Source organism: Orcinus orca, chromosome X (assembly GCF_937001465.1).
Source record: "Orcinus orca chromosome X, mOrcOrc1.1, whole genome shotgun sequence".
NCBI lineage: Eukaryota > Metazoa > Chordata > Mammalia > Artiodactyla > Delphinidae > Orcinus > Orcinus orca.
This window is the reverse complement of record NC_064580.1, coordinates 115068810-115086843: the sequence shown is the minus strand read 5'-3', so window position 1 is coordinate 115086843 and position 18034 is coordinate 115068810. Positions and strand designations below refer to the sequence as shown.

General features: G+C 38.2%; 1 protein-coding gene across 1 annotated transcript in view; it reads left to right on the top strand.

Moving 5' to 3' along the window:
* Positions 1 to 18034, top strand: part of USP26 (ubiquitin specific peptidase 26) — a 115558-nt gene that overhangs the window by 79098 nt on the left and 18426 nt on the right. The window contains exon 10 of the mRNA XM_049704541.1: positions 6002 to 6095. The gene's annotated coding sequence lies outside the window, so the exon portion shown is untranslated. The remainder of the gene's footprint in view (positions 1 to 6001; positions 6096 to 18034) is intronic.

The following is an 18034-nucleotide window of genomic DNA, read 5'->3' as shown; positions in this document are numbered from 1 at the left end:
CTGAGTATAGGAGAGAGAACTGCCCTTTTGGCGAAGGTGAGAAACTGATGATGGAGACGGCTCTTTATTTACCATTTTCTCTGAATTCTGTATTTCTGAGTTGGTGTAGGCTTTGCTGCCCCTGCCGCTTGTGGATTTTTATTGGGTCTTTGAAAAATGGCTTTTGGGGTAGGTGGCCTCTCAACTTCTCATTTGTTTAGAGAGTTGAATTTCTGGGACAGACTTTTGCACACGAGCTGCTGTTTTGAGGGTGAGATTGTTCCGATATATTCCTCAAGACACTGTTTTCCTTCAGCTTTTCCGTAGGTCATATCTTTCTGCTGTACTTTAATCTGAAGTCATGGTTGCTGCCTGTAATATTTCATTTCCCTCTTGTGATCCCTCATTGATTTTTTTCAGGAGGGCTTAGCTAAATTTCTGAGTTTAAATTCCATACATTGATCAGTTTCTTTTTCTTTCTTATTTTGGGCTAGTTCTGTGTGCTGAGTTTCAGTGTCTTTTTTCCTCTGCTTTCTTGGTTTCTGGCCCAGATCTTTGTTTTCTTAGTATATTCTTGTTTGTGGGGTTTCACTGTGATGACATTACTGAAGCTGATACAGTTTGTGTGTGACAGAAGGCATCTATTCACCTAAATCCTGTCTCTTTTCCGTGAACACCAGCAGGCCATCTAAAATCTGCTTTAAGCTTTGGTTTTCTCCGTCCCTGCCCCGCTTAGCTAAAGTTTATCCGGTTTCATCTTTGATACATCTTTCCTAATTCCATAAATTCCTCGGCCCTGTGCCCTTAGGAAACATGCAATTCCTATATGCCAACTCACCTACAGTAGCTGCCACTAGAAAATCATCCAGTTAGTCTGTGACTATTTTATGCTGATAGTCCTGGACTTTTCTTCTAATCCGTCTAGATTTTTTGGTCTTAATCATCAAGAGGTATTTTCCTACTTGCTATTTCCATACACCTTGTGCTTCTTAATCATTTCCTGCTCATGGCTCCTTCAGTGAGTGGGATTGGAGTCATCCCCCTCTGATTATTGAGTTCTTACATCTCATCATTTCTTAGGTTCTCCACAATCCTGGTCACCCGTTGTGATCTTTAAGAACTTAAACATCCTTCTTTATGTAATACACTCTTGAAGAGAATGTAGACCCAGGTGCGTTTCCTTTTCTATTTTTATTTGTCCCTTCTGGTCTTAAAGATCTCCTATTTCCCTATCTGCACAGGCTGACTTCTAAGATCTCATACTTAATATTAAGAACTCTTACTTTGAACTTAAACCGTTTTCATTCTTCCACTGCTGATGTTCTTTGATTTTGCTGATTACTTAACTTCTCTGAACTTTAATTTCTCTAAGTATAAAGTAGAGATGATGAGATCTTCCCCAGCTTCTTAAAGGGGCTGTTATGAGGGCAGAAGGTAAAAGCATTGTTGCATGCTGGGTCATCAGAAATACCACCGGAATAACTTGTTGGTAAGGCCAAGTTGAGTTTATCCTTATTGTGGTGAGGAAGAGTACTAACTTGAAGGCTAAATGGGGATAATTATGAGGTTTGGGAATCTGGTTAAAGGTGGCTGTTGGAGTATGGGAGATTGATTAGGATTAGGTAAGGATCATGATATAATACTTTAGGATTGGTGGACACAACAACGGGAGGTTTTTGAGACAGGGTATTGATCTCAGTCCTCTCTGCTGGAAGTCTGTAGTTCATTTGAGTATTTTTTCTGGAAGTTTCCAGAGTGAGCAACAGAATTATTTGCAATGTTTTTCTTCATGAGCAAGAGTAACCTGGAATTGTAAAGTCGTGCTGATGAATACAGTAGAATAGTAAAATTATGTTTGATAAGAGAGCTGAAGAGTAAAATCATGTTTATGTAGGCAGTGAGCTATGAGGGGGTTGAGGCTTTTAGTTCTCAGTATACAAAAGCTCTTTGTAAATGATAAGTACTATATAAATGGTGGTGGTATTCATAAGGCAAGTGTTTGCCTTGTTTTTGATTCTTACGCCTTTTTACCTAAATGCAATATTTTTCTGCTCAAATTCATTAGGAAGGGGAATCTTTATTCAAAATGACTAAACTTCTGAAATGTCATTTAGCTCTCTTTGATGCCTGGGCCCAAACTAGCTTGAAAAAGTCAAGTGTGTAACCACTACACAATTTTCCTCAACCCTTTTAGAAGGTGACTAATCGTGAGAGATAATGAAGGGCAAAATCAGGGGGTTTTAATTCAGGTTAATCCTTCAGAATAAGATAAAATGTTTGGGGGGCAAATATATGCCAACATGGTGAGTGAAACAAAACTCCTCACCTGGCCCATCAAGAGACAGCCTTCTGCCTTCCTTATCTGAAAATGCAATCTTGGTAGGGCTTTCCTTTTTAGCTTCCATTTTGGCCTTAATGCTGGCTCACTGGTTAACTCCAGCTACATGGTATATAGACTATTTTTAAAAACTCACTGGCCATAAACTGGAGAATAGGTTGTTTAACCCATAGACTAATGTAGGTAAAATATCATAAGAAGGTTATATTTAACATTGGACTAGTGGTTAAAATTTAGTTCTCCATAGGTAGTTACTGCAGAGCCTATTATCTCTAGGCAACACAGACATCAAATCAGCATTATTGATTAGTTCTCTTTTAATTTGATAGTCAGGTGTGAATTCCTCTTAATGGATCTGACACTATCATAGAAAATAAGTGGACACAGAGGAAAGAGTACTGAGGTATTTGACCATTGGAGTGCAAATGTGGACCATCATGAAACAGGAGAACTGGAACAGTCCTCAAAGGCTACATACAATAGAAATTTTCCTGTCTCATTTGGGAGGTAAAAACAATGAAGAAAATAAATTTGCTCAGGATTCAGAGCGCATGACATACTTGAAATAAACTCACGACAAGGCCAGACATTGAAGAGAGAATGAAAAAGCATGGCAAGAAATGATCCTTTTCTCAAGGACCTTACAATCTAGTTAGAGAGGCAAAACTAACTTAAATTTACTTAATCTGTATAACAAGTTGAGAGGAAGGGAACATTGCAATTTTGATAGAGAAGTCTTAGAAAATGTCAACGGTGGGGTGCTTCTTGCTTTGGCTTTCCAAGGATAGAGCAAAAGTAAGAATCCACAGAGGGGAGAGGGAGAGTACTCAAGAGAAAGGTGTGAGATGAGGGGACAAAAGTGGGAGGGCACAGATAGACCTGTGATCTTCAAAGCTGAATTGCTGATTGAAATCTGCTGCCACTAGATTTACATGTTTCCCAGCACTGGTGCAACTTGGCCCTGAGTACACAGAGCCTTTATTGGATTATTACGTCTGTGACACTGCAGCTATTAGTCACACTCGGCCATAGGACCTGACAATATAATGATATTCTGTTTTTACTTTGGTCCCGATAATGTCCCAGAAGTACTGAAATTATGACCAGAAAGTTAATTTCTTTGCATTTGGACGAGAAGTAAAAGAACAGGGAATAATTCTACATTCAGGCTGTAAATCTCCAGAGTTTTTTGGACACATTTTGTGTTAACAGGTTAGGCTGAATTTTGCATTAAGCGTTGCACTTCTCCCCAGAGGAACTGGTGAGAAAAATATCTGATCAGAGCATTTTAATATTGTTCAAGGCTATCAAACAGATACTTGCACATATATGCACACACAGTTGTAACACTGATTATTTTGCAGGGTCACAAAAGGAATGGCTGTTTTGTGCCACATACTAGTTGCTTTACTGAGTATAGAAATAAAACCAGCTGCTTCATCCAATCTTCTCAGAGAAGGTTTTCTAGGAGATCCGTGTGTGTGTGTGTGTGTGTGTGTGTGTGTGTGTGTGTGTGTTTTAATACTGGGAAATTAACACACAGAACCATTTATGTTCTTATTCATATTGAATTCCTGATAAGATCAGTTAGGCCACATTCTCAATATTCTTCCCTAATACTTGGTCCACAGTCTCAAACCTTGGAGATCACTGTTCACTGGATAAGTGAAGAAGTGTCAATGTAGTGAGATAATGACCACATAGGTTATGATTGAGCTGACACTGCAATCTTGTCTCCTGCTTTGTATTGTTGTTTTCATTCCATTGTGTACCTTTCCTCTCTGGAGAACTCAAAACTCACATTTCCAGGAAGTTGACAGTTAAACAAAGGCAGCAAATTAGCCCCATTTTCAGATCGAAGAATGGGGAATCACAGTGACCTTAAATGATTTATCCACAGTCACAAGGCCTGAGAGAAGGCTTGGTCAAGGATCTGTGTCACCATTCTCTGGCCACGCTCTTGTTTGATAATTGCATCAATGTTTAGGAAGAAATGTCATGTAATTAGGTGGTTAATTTTTCATTACTTAGACCAACTGATAAGGACTGCCATTAGAAAGTCTTTGCGGGACTTCCCTGGTGGTCCAGTGGTTAAGACTCTGCGCTTCCACTGCAGGGGGCACAGGTTCTATCCCTGGTCGGGGAACTAAGAGCCCGCCCGCATGCCGCTTGGCGTGGCCAAAAAAAAAAAAGAAAGAAAAGAAAGAAAGAAAGAACGTCTTTGCCATCATTCTAGAATCCAGAGTTGTAAAGTGGTTTCTTATAAGTTTGTATCCAGAGTTAGGTTAGGGTTAGAGTTGAAATACTAGGGGTGGAAAGGGGGTAGTGACGTAGCGTACATAGTTGAATCCCATAGGAGTTTAGCCTTCCAGGAGCTCCTTAGCATGCATGCTTTATAATTACATATTTCTAATTTCTTCATAAGCATGTTATTAGAACTTAGAATGTAGTAAGTGATATGATTGAGGTCTGGATATGGATCTAATGCTTTAAATCGGCACCCAGAAGAGTTACTGTAAGGCGTAGACAAAAGGCACATGTTTTCTGTGAAGGTGGGGAAATCATTGGGCAAGATAGGAAATGAATAGAACCGTTAGATGCCCTTGGAGAAAAGTATCGTATTTATTTCTTTAGATCCCATGAAGCAGGTTTAGACAACCATCATTCCTTCCTTCGTTAACTCAGCAAACAAGTATTGAATTCTATTTTATTAATAGAACAGATTGGGGACATTTAATAACTCACTGTTTAGCTTATGTGTTGAAATGAGCAATGAGAGTGAAGTACAAAGCCAGTGTTAACTCTGTGGATAGACTACCAGTTTGCTATTTAGAAATAGTTTCCAATCTCAGCTTTCCCACTAAAACCTACAATTAGTTTGAATGTTGTTGTACACTGATTACCATACCGCTTGCAGTAAAATATCACCCTCCCTTAACTGCAATTTCTTTCACAGTCTTTCCATTTGAATTATTCATCCTAGTTTTGAAAGAACTCTATGCAAATCAACAATGTAATAAATGCTTGTAGTACTTTTTTCAGAAAAATATATTTCAAATCATTTTATAAGGTGGTGTGAAAACAGTCATACGACCAACTTGGCTGTCTGTTGTTCGGACTGATTTTCTAATTCAGGCCAGTCTGTGTTCACAGGCTGTCAAGAATACTATGAAAGGGTCTCCTGAAGAGGGTGGGAGGTTAGCCCAGATGACCTAAAACGTCTCGTGCAGGTCATGTATATGTGATTCCATGACAGGCTAAATTGGTAGTAGATCAGATAGACACCATCTGCAAATGACATTTAAAGGGTTTTGAATTTTTTTTTCCCTTAGAGCTGATATGGACCAAAATTCTTCTTGCCAAAGGGCACAGTTTACCTTCCTGTTTATGGTAGCCATTTTTCATTTGTCACACGATTTGAAGTTTATAATAGAGTATTATGTTCAACTTCATGATGCTATTGCTTTAAGTTGTAATAAATTTTTCTTCACGTGCATTTACAGAACGCTGTCATAGCTCAGTCTTTTTTTTTTTAAACATCTTTATTGGGGCATAATTGCTTTACAATGGTGTGTTAGTTTCTGCTTTATAACAAAGTGAATCAGTTATACATATACATATGTTCCCATATCTCTTCCCTCTTGCATCTCCCTCCCTCGCGCCCTCCCTATCCCACCCCTCCAGGTGGTCACAAAGCACCGAGCCGATATCCCTGTGCCTTGTTTTATCGAAGGAGAAGAGTCGACAAGAACTTCACAGAGGTCCTTCACGTGTTAACGTATGTGTTTGAAGTGGCTGCGTGGAGAGCTGAAACAGAGTGTGCCAGTTTGTGGGGAACGCTCTTCCACACACATGCATGTACACAGCAGGGTGGCCATATGGCAGCCTATACGCATCTTTAAGGCCAAGAGTTCTATTTGTAAAGATGCATTTTATTGGTTCTTAACTTTTTGGGGGGTCGCAGATTGAATTGATAACCTGCTGACATCGTATACCATCTCCTTGGGAAAAAAAGGCTTTTGCACATATCCATAGACTTTTAAAACTTTTTAGGAGTTTAGGAACTTAATGTAATTTAAGCAATTATTCCCTTATTTGGTCATAAGATATTTGATTGCCTACCATGTACTCCGAGCCCTGTTCCAGTTCCCTGCTGACCAGCCATGTGACCTTGGGGCCATTCTTTTACCTCCCCAACTCTAAGTTTCCTGTGTAATATAAGATTGGAGTGTTTTAATGTGATGATCCCTGAAGTCCCTTATAGTGTGTTATTTACTCAGCCTTGTTCTAGGTACAGATAGGAATGCACAGTGCAAGCATCCACTAAGGCAGGACAGTGACCAGAACCAGGCAAAAGCAAGAAACAAAGGGAACAGAGGCTCCTGTTAGGTCATTTGAGACCCAGACACTTAGGCAAAGAAACTGCGTCTCACTGGTGTGAGGGAACTGCAGCTCTGAGTCTGCTTCTATATGTGGCCTCTACATAATAATGAATGCTCATTTCATTAATCACTTTGGGCTATTGCATGTTTTTTTTTTTACTTTATTGATGGGTTGCTTTTAAACTTTTAAAAAATTGAATCCTTTTCAACCAAGTACTTAATGGGTCGAGTTACTGTTATGGGACTGCAGGAGGTCAGTGTGAGGAAGAGTGGAGTTTCACACAAACCTTTCCAAGTAGATTATATTTAAAATGTTTATGTTATTATAGGTTCTACTGAAAGCATTTCTAAAGCTCCTGGTAAACTTGTCCCTAGGCTGCTTGTGTCTCTATTTATTCAGCCTTCAAATATTCATTTGCTCGTGTCGGGTGTGTGTTTGTTTTATTTTTTATCCAATATGATTTAATTTTATACTAGTGTTTGTTTAACTGAGACTTCAAGCGTGTATCAGGATGTCCAAATAAGTTCACGAATTCTGGGAGATTTTCTCCTAACAAGTAGGAATTCATCAACTTCAAATAATGACATATTAAACCTGTTAAATTGAAAATATCTTTATACTCACTCTGGAGCTTAAATATGTCAGCCAATAATAATCAGATGCCACCCAAACACTCACAATTTTCTGAGAAGAGAAAATTAGCTGGTTTTAATATGTCTGGAAGATAAATCAGACCATCCATGTTTTATCTTTCATATGAGAAATTTATATAACTCACATTAAACACATCAGATCAACTGGAAAATTAGAGTAATTAAGTGCTATAGGGGAAAGAATTTTATTAGAAGACCAACAAAGACACTCATGCTGGCAAGATCATATCTGAAAGAGCTGAGAGAAAGTGCAGACACATGAGGCTAGAGGGTGTGATGAAGGAACAGGTTCCCTGAAATCCTTAGAAGTAAAGAGAGAGAGGCTGGCTAGGCCTAGAATATGCCAGCACGCTGGAGAAGAGGACAGATACTATAAAGGTTGACCTTACTCCCTTTTATTTAAATTTAAAACATTTTGAAGTAAAAAATAAAAATGCTTTTAAACATGGATGCATTTATAATGAAGATCAAGAGCCTTCTCTCCCATGTTTCTCTACCCCCTCCCTGATATCTGTTTTTAGTTTCGGCTATTTCCCTCTCTGCATATACTATCTTAATACCTATTGCTTAAAATTTTATCTTAGAAGATTGCATATTGTATTTTGCTCTTAAGGCTCACCTACTCCACTCTCGTCTTTAGTCTCTTTCCCCCAAATTTACATCACTATTTCTCTACTAGTTACCTCTGCAATTTTAGCCACTATACTTTAACATTTATCTCTTGTTGCATCAAGAGTCCATGCTTGACAAGGACATTTATTTTGCATTTCTGTCCTTCCCTTCATTTCTTTCCCTTTTACATCCTGCACTCTGTCAAGCATACCTTTGCTTTTTACATTGTCAAGGTTGTTAAAAGCACTCTTTATTTTTTTTTATAATTACCTTATTTTGTGGGGTAAATCATTAAGTAAATTCCTAAGAAAGGTATGTGTAAGGCAGAGTTTCTGAACTGTTAATTATTTGAAAATATTTTTATTTGGACCTCACACTTGATTGATACTTGGTATAGAATTGTAGATTCAAAACCATGGGCCCAGAGTTTTCTTTTTAAAATTTTCTTTCTTCTGTCTTTTGGAATCTTTTATTAGATAGATACTGGATCTGGACCAATCATCCGTAACATTTGTATTTCTCCTTACCTCTGTCTCGCACTTTTGCTCCATGTTCCGGGAACACGCTCTCAATCTTGAGAAACTTGTGATTCATCAGACGTGCTTTTCTAGGCCGCAGTGAACTCCCTACTCCCTATTACCTGGGTCTTTCCTAGGACCCATTCTTGATAGGCTCTCTTAACCTTCCCACTCATAATTGTGACTCCAACTATGGTGATAGTAGACAGAAATGTCATTATTTCTAATCTTTAGTGGTGTTCTCTAAGAAATAAAATATAAACCTCCTTTCCATAAACAAATGGGACCTAATGAAACGTCAAAGCTTTTGCACAGCAAAGGAAACCATAAGCAAGACCAAAAGACAACCCTCAGAATGGGAGAAAATATTTGCAAATGAAGCAACCGACAAAGGATTAATTTCCAAAATTTACAAGCAGCTCATGCAGCTTAATAACAAAAAAACAAACAACCCAATCCAAAAATGGGCAGAAGACCTAAATAGACATTTCTCCAAAGAAGATACACAGACTGCCAACAAACACATGAAAGAATGCTCAACATCATTAATCATTAGAGAAATGCAAACCAAAACTACAATGAGATATCATCTCACACCAGTCAGAATGGCCATCATCAAAAACTCTACAAACAATAAATGCTAGAGAGGGTGTGGAGAAAAGGGAACACTCTTGCACTGCTTGTGGGAATGTGAATTGGTACAGCCACTATGGAGAACAGTATGGAGGTTCCTTAAAAAACTAAAAATAGAACTACCATATGACCCAGCAATCCCACTACTGGGCATATACCCTGAGAAAACCATAATTCAAAAAGAGTCATGTACCAAAATATTAATTGCAGCTTTATTTACAATAGCCAGGAGATGGAATCAACCTAAGTGTCCATCATCGGGTGAATGGATAAAGAAGATGTGGCACATATATACAATGGAATATTACTCAGCCATAAAAAGAAACGAAATTGAGCTATTTGTAATGAGGTGGATGGACCTAGAGTCTGTCACACAGAGTGAAGTAAGTCAGAAAGAGAAAGACAAATACTGTATGCTAACACATATATATGGAATTTAAGGAAAAAAATGTCATGAAGAACCTAGGGGTAAGACAGGAATAAAGACACAGACCTGCTGGAGAACGGACTTGAGGATATGGGGAAGGGGAAGGGTGAGCTGTGACAAAGCGAGAGAGAGGCATGGACATATATACACTAACAAACGTAAGGTAGATAGCTAGTGGGAAGCAGCCGCATAGCACAGGGATATCAGCTCGGTACTTTGTGACCGCCTGGAGGGGTGGGATAGGGAGGGTGGGAGGGAGGGAGACGCAAGAGGGAAGAGATATGGGAACATATGTATATGTATAACTGATTCACTTTGTTATAAAGCAGAAACTAACACACCATTGTAAAGCAATTATACCTCAATAAAGATGTTTAAAAAAAAAAAAACCTCCTTTCCTCCCTGTCTTCCCCTTAATTTCTCATGAAAATATACCTTTTCCTTCCCTTGGAATGTCATTATGCAAAATAAGCATCAACTATAGACTTCTCTATTTGCCAAAACATCATGAAGGTTGCCTTTCACAATGCCATGCCTGGGCTTCAAATAGAATTTATTTTGTGAACTTGTTTCACAGCCAATTTCTATACCCTGTCCTCTTGAATCTGGGTAAATAAAAATAGTACAAGGTCATGCATTAAATTAGCCATTTCAAAACATCCCAAGTAATAAATGGAACAAGGGGGAGGTTACTTGTGTAGGAGTCTCCCTATCCAGATAATTATAAATTTAAAAACCTACAGTAAGCACTCTATTCCTTTGAGCTGCTAATTAGCTCATTCTTAATTGGCAGAACGCCCCCAAAATACCGCCTTGATAATCCAAATAGTTTTTGTTTCATATATATCAATGAATCAATTTAAGCTCTACACTGCATTTTACTCCTTGAAATATATAGCATCCCTTCTGTCACAGAAATTCTTGAGACTTTTCCTGCAATAATGTTATGTTTTGTGCTAAATGGAAACTTTCCAGATGATGGGCTCATCCGGCCTCCCACTTGCTGCAAGATGCCTGGCACACTTAGCCCTATCAGTTTCTCCTGCCTGGTAATCAACCAAATCCTTCAGCTCGAACAGAGAGTCCATATTGTCAGTGGATACAAGAAATGGGTGGATGAAATAGGTTTTTTTCCCAATATTTAAACTATCTCGAGGTACCCAAAGCAAGATTGTGAAATAAGGGTGAGGCTTCTGATCTTAGAGCTTGATCTTAGAATTCGGAGCTAGAAGACTCTGTTGCTTTGAAGAACTGTTTCCTGTATCTTCTTTCCCATTCATTGTTAACTTAAGCTTCTCTTATTAGGGCCAAAGTTTCATATGCCATTCCTCACTTCACAACCTGTGAAAGCATACACAGATTGTAATTTTGGAAGTGACAGATGGGGGGCAAGTCTTACATACTTAGAAGTGACTGAGGGAAATAAGACCTTCAACATGCATTACTGTTCATTCTGCCTCATTGGAGCATTCATTAAAGACTCTCAAAGAATGTGCCTCTCTATATCTGGGTTTAAGAAGCAGAGAGGGCATTCCAGAGGACAGTGTCTTAGAACTTGAGAAACCATCAGTTTCAACCAATTCGTTAATTGCTCCTATATTCTCATTTTAACGTGTCAAGGTTTTGAATAGAGCAAACTTTTGTTTGTGCTTAATATTTAGAAACCCCCCATAATTATCTATTTTTACTGTATTCTGAAGCTGAATATTAAACCATCCTAGTGATGTTAAGATAAACTTAGCTTGTATAGGGTTTGGGCATGGTTGGCCTTTAAGATTACCCCAGCACATTTATTAGTGAATCTTTTACATGAACTGATGCAACTTTAAAAACATTAATTTTTACTCTAATCATAAGTGCAGTGTGGTAATCTACATAGTGTTTTTAAGCACTCAAAGCAACTGTGAGAAGAAAGATTTTTACACTCCAGGAAGAAAAAAGTAAATTTCTAGTAGGTCATTTTAAATGTTTATGTTGTGGTAAGTAGTGTTTATCTAACTTCAAGTCAAGACCAGTATCTGGACTGTTGTCAGATTTCTGTGCTCTTCCACCAATCTGCTGAACAGAATGCATTTCAACAGAGCAGAACGATAGTATTAAGAATTATTAGGACTTCTGTGTGTCGCACTGTCTCTTGCCACAGCAGAAGAGTGCTTCAACCTCTTAGAGAAGTGATTGCATAAACCCCCAAACCTCTCATATACTAAATCTCAATTTGACTGCAATATTGAATTCCATTTTGATTAATGTCCCTTTCTGTCATTCAGCATTCAACATCTTGGACCTGGGAAATGCTGGGTCACAGAGAAGGAATTGGCGATGGCCTGTTGTCATTCTTTTCTGCTTTTACAGTAACCTGCTGAACAGGATGCATTTCAACAGAGCAGAATTGTAGAGTACTAGGAATTATCAGGACTTCTGTAATTCCTGAGGCCACTTTCTTGTATCTACTATCTTGGATCATTCTTTGCTTATTAACAATCTCTTGGAGATTATTATCAGTGCTTTTAAGGAAGAGGAGTGGAAGTCAAGCAAGTAGAAGTACCATATGCTTTATTGAGGGAAGTCCTTAGCTAGAACCTGGACTTATTTGTGGAGCAGTCTTGAATTTTGTGGCTTGATGGCAGACCTTCAAAAGCAGTGGCAGTCCCAGAGCTTTGCTTTAGGAGGAGAGAAGTTAAAGGAGCTAAATTAGCGGATTGTTTTTCTACTGCAACTTTCCTGGTGATCACAGGGAGCCACCAAATCTGCGATGCTCGTACTGTTACTTTTTTCCCATTGTCAGCTTTGTCCCCAGATTTTGGTTCTGTGAATAGTGGCACCCAGAACAGTAACAATTAGTATTTGCTGAGTGCTTAGTATGTACCAGCCAAAGTGGTACAAAGTGAATAGTGTTAAATTCTAACAGCTACCTGGTGAGATGAGCACTAATTCTCACTGTATAAATGTGAGATAAGGCTACTGAACCTTAAAGCAGTTCAGTTCTTTCTCACCCAGTGGCACTTGGATTCAAACCCAGGCAGTTGGAGTATAGAGAAGATGCTCTTAACAGCTAAGTGTGTGTCATGGAGTCTCCTGCCACAGTGCAATGCTTGAGAGACTCAACTTTTATAAGGCTGAGGAGTTTCTGAATTTTTTAGTCTTATATTGCTAGCTGCCCTGCCCTGCGAGGAATATTAAAAGAAATTCTTCAGGGAGAATGAAAATGATTTAAGTAGAAAATCAGATCTACATTAGGAAAAAAAGAATGTTAAGAGAAGGGATAAATGAAGGTAACGTAAAATCTTTTAACTTAATTATTATTAATTTATTTGATAGGTAACTGTTCAAATAATAGTAAGAGAATATTTGCTTGATTACAGCATCTGGATAAGTGAGGCTATTGACAGCAATATTGTAAAGGATAAGAGTTTGGAATTAGGAATAATCTAAGATGTGAGCACTGCTTGTGAAGCAGCATGGTGTTATTAGAAAGTCAAATTTTGTTTTAAACTATTGTTGATATGCTAAGAGAAGAGATAAAATAAACTCATGTAAAATGCTCAATTAAAACCAGAGAAGGCAGAAATAGAGGGAAAAAAATTAGAGCAGGGAATAAAAATGGTTACTACCATAGTAAATAGATATTAATCCATCTATATCAATAATCATTTTAAGGGCAAATGGTCTAAATATATCAGCTAAAAAACAGATTTTCAGAGTGGATGAAACTATGTTGTCTATGAGAGACCCATTTTAGATATAAATATTTGGGTAGTTCATAAGTAAAGGGATGAAGGAATATGCTATCACTAAACAAAGGAAAGCTGAAGTAGCTGTATTATTTTCAGACAAAGTAGATTTCAAAACAAGGAAAATTGTCAGGGATAAGAGGGAGTAGTACATAATGAGAAAACAGAAAATTCTCCAAGAAAACATAACAACAGTTTGTCAAAGTATGTAAGGCAAAGGAATAGAACTTCAAGGAGAAATAGACGAATCCACAATTACAGTTGGTGGTTTCACTGCCCTTCTTTCATTAATTAATAGATGAAGCAGGCAGAAAATCAGAAATGGTATAGTTGACCTGAAAAACACCATCAGTCAAATTTGATCTAATTGACACTTGGAGATTACTCCATACAACAGCAGAATACATATTCTCAAACTCACATAGAACATTCACCAACATAGATCACATTCTGGGCCATGAAAAACACCTAAACAAATTGAAAAGAATAGAAGTCATGTAAAGTATATACTTGGACCACAATAAGATTAAATTAAAAATCAATAATCTCCAAATATTTGGAGATTAATCAACACATTACTAAATAACACATGGATCAAAGAAGAAGCCCCAAGATAAATTTTAAAATATTTTGAACTAAAAAAAGGGAAATACAACTTATCAAAATTTGTAAGGATGCAGCAAAAGCAGTGCTTGAAGGAAAATTTATAGCATTAAATTTAGAAAGAAGAAAGATTTAAAATCAATTAATCTAAACTTACACCTTAGGAAACTACAGAAAGAAGAGCAATCTGAGCCTAAAGCAAACATAAGAAGAGAAATAGAGTCAATAAAACTTAGAGGAGAAATCAGTGAAATTGAAAACAGGAAAATAATAGAAAAAATCAAGGAAATTAAAATCTGGTTCTTTGAAAAGAACAATAAAATTGATAAACCTTTAGCCAGGGTAATGAAGATTAAAAAAGAGAAGACACAAATTACTAATATCAGCAAGAGGAGTATCACTACTGATAATGATGGGCATTAAATCTAAAACTTTCTAAAATAAAATCTGATTAAAATAAAATTTTTGAGGATGAATAATGATTGGGGGTTTACTGAAGGGTATGGGCTTCTCTGCAGATTACAGAGTGCATACAGAGGCTGAGCTCACAAAAAGTCTTGTTGAGTTTAGGGATCAGTCTCCAGTAGGCTATGGCTGCGGTGGATAGTTGAACAAAGATGCTAGAGAGTGTGGTTTAAGCAAGCCTGCGAATGTATTTAGGTGTCATATTTAATTGTTGCTCACTAATCTTGGGAACACTGTTGAATTAATTTGGGCGTTCACAAAAATGGAGGGAAAATTTTTCAAGGTTGAGACTGACTTGCCTTTTATTTTCCCTTAAGGGAAATGGGCTTTGGTGGTCAGTAAAAGACCAAGATTGAATATAATGAGGACTTCCCTGGTGGTCCAGTGGTTAAGACTGTGCACTCCCAATGCAGGGAGCACGGGTTCGGTCCCTGGTTGGGGAACTAAGATCCCACATGCCGCACAGTGCAGCCCCCCCCAAAAAAAACAAAGATTGAGTTGAATATAATGATAACCATCTTAACAGCAGCTAATAATAACAGTGCATATCTATTGTTTTTTAAACTGCCTTAAGCCAGGGTCCTGTCAGCACATCCCAAGTGCAAATAAGAAAATCACTTTTGAATGGCTTTTAAATTTGCATTAAGAGTGATTCACCTGATGTCAACTTTAGGATTATATGCTATTTCTTTTTTTTAAATTGAGGTATAGTTGATGCACAATATTATGTAAGTTTCAGATGTACAACATAGTGATTCACAAATTGTAAAAGCTATACTCCATTTATAGTTATTATAAAATATTGACTATATTCCCTGTGCTGTACAATATATCCTTTTAGTGTATTTATTTTATACATAGTAGTTTGTACCTCTTAATCCCCTACTGCTATCTTGCCCCTCCACCCTTCCCTCTCCCCACTAGTAACCACTAGTATGTTCTCTATGTGTCTGTTTTATTTTGTGTTATATTCACTAGTTTGTTTTCTTTTTTAGATTCCACATATAAGTGACATAATACAGTATTTGTCTTTGTCTGACCTGTTTCACTAAGCATAATACCCTCCAAGTCCATCCATGTTATTGCAAATGGCAAAATTTCATTTTTTTAAATGGCCGAGTAGTATCCATTGTGTATATACCACATTTTCTTTATTCATTCATCTATTGATGGACATTTAGGTTGCTTCTATATCTTGGCTATTGTAAATAATGCTGCTGTGAACATTGGAGTGAGTGTATCTTTTTGAATTAGTGTTTTGTGGGGTTTTTTGGATATGATTATATGCAATTTCAAATGTGTCCCAAATCTCTGCCTCTGAGTCACTGAGCTATTAGTGTAGCTCCTGACAAAGAGAAATCCCTTAGTTGGCTGTTCCTGGGAACCTCTAGCTCTCTGTTTTCAGAAAATAAATTCATATGGGTCAGAAAGGAGTGAGGGTGAGGAATGTCATGAGGTTCAGGCAGGAGGAAAAAAAGGCCTAACAGAATTGACACCACATCTTCCCTATTGTTAGCAAGGGATTATGGGAGGGAAGAGGTAGAAAATGAGAGTGCTCAGATATTTGGGAAGAATAGCCCAAGTGTCCACAGTTTGATGGCACCTGAACTCTACTATTCATTCAAGTCATAATCTTTTTTTAAAAAAAATTGAAGTAGAGTTGATTTACAATGCTGTGTCAATCTCTGCTGTACAGCAAAGTGACTCAGTTATACACATAGAGACATTCTTTTTTAAATATTCTTTTCCATTATAGTTTATCCCAGGAGATTGGATATAGTTCTCTGTGCTATACAGTAGGACCTTGTTGTTTATCCGTTCTAAATATAATAGTTTGCATCTACCAACCCCAAGCTCCCAGTCCATCCCTCTTCCCTCCCCCACCACCTCTCTTCTTTGGGACAAGTCTGTTCTCTATGTCTGTGAGTCTGTTTCTGTTTCATAGATAGGTTCATTTGTGTCATATTTTAGATTCCACATATAAGTGATATCATATGGTATTTGTGTTTCTCTTTCTAAATTACCTCACTGTTGGTGGGAATGTAAGTTGGTGCAGCCACTAAGGAAAACCGAATGGAGGTTCCTCAGAGAACTGAAAATAGAATTACCATAGGATCCAGCAGTCCTACTCCTGGGCATATACCTGGACAAAACTATAATTCAAAAAGATACATGCAGGGGCTTCCCTGGTGGCACAGTGGTTGAGAGTCCGCCTGCCGATGCAGGGGACACAGGTTCGTGCCCTGGTCCAGGCAGATCCCACATGCCGTGGAGCGGCTGGGCCCATGAGCCATGGCCGCTGAGCCTGTGCGTCCGGAGCCTGTGCTCCTCTACGGGAAAGGCCACAACAGTGAGAGGCCTGCGTACCGCAAAAAAAAAAAAAAAAAAGATACATGGACCCCTATGTTCATAGCAGCACTATTCACAATAGCCAAAACATGGAAACAACCTAAATGGTCCATTGACAGATGAATAAAGATGTGGTACGTACACTCAAGGGAATACTACTCAGCCATAAAAAGAATGGAATAATGCCATTTGCAGCAACATGGATGCAACTAGAGATTGTCATACTAAGTGAAGTAAGTTAGAAAAAGAAAGTCATAATCTTTAAAAATGGCTACCAAATACCACTGAGTACTTATTCATTTCTGTTCTGCATGGACAATGTTCTTAATAGACAGCTGCAGGACCCTGATTACACTCTGTTTTGCTTATTAGATCCTGTGGCTTACTCCCAAGAAGAGAGAACAGGTCTCATTGGTACAAAATAATCATGCTCTCAGCCCCAAAGAGCATCACCTCTGCTATAGACTGAATTGTGTCTTCTGAAAATTCATATGTTGAGCCCTAACCCCCAAGGTGACTGTATTTAGAGATAAGGCTTTTAGGAGGTCATTAAGTTTAAATAAAGTCGTAAGGGTAGTATCCTAATCAGATAGGACTGGTGGCCTTATAAGAAGAGAAAGAGAGAGATCTCTCTCTCTGCATGCGCACACACTGAGGAAAGGCTAAGTGAGACCACAGTGACAAGGTAGCCATCTGCAAGCCAGGAACAGAGATCTCCCTGGAAGCCAAGCCCTCCTTCTAAAACTATGAGAAAATAGATTTCTATTTTTTAAGCCACCTAGTCTATGGTATTTGTTATGGCAGCCCAAGCTGACTAAGACATCCTCCATTCTTCTTTCTTTAGCCACAGAGAATCAGAGGGAACAATAGCCAAAGTATTGCCTACATATAAAACACAGATAAAGAAATTCCCTGTGTGGAAGTTTGGTGTCTACAGTTGTTTAAAGGGCAATTTGGCTTGTCTCTTTGTGTTTTAATAGCAGAAAGACATTTCACATAATAATTCAACTCCGTGGCTCACTCTAATCTAGGTCTGTGAGTGGGGATTTGCATTCTTTGCTTGTGATTTACATCGCTTGACACCTAATACAATGACTCCCGCTGCAAGGGCCATTACTGCATCTGTGCAGCTCCAATCTGTCACTGGCAAAGGTCTGAGAGCTGGTGTACCCTCCATTCAATCAAGAAACTAGTGCTGGGTGTAATTAATTACATCCTTTCTCCCCAACCTCAACAACTGCTACACATCACTTCTCTTAAAAACTCAGTCAAGGCAATATTTTTCCCGTACCCACCCCCCTGCCTTTTCAGTAAATGCAGACGTGGTTGTGCAATCAATCACT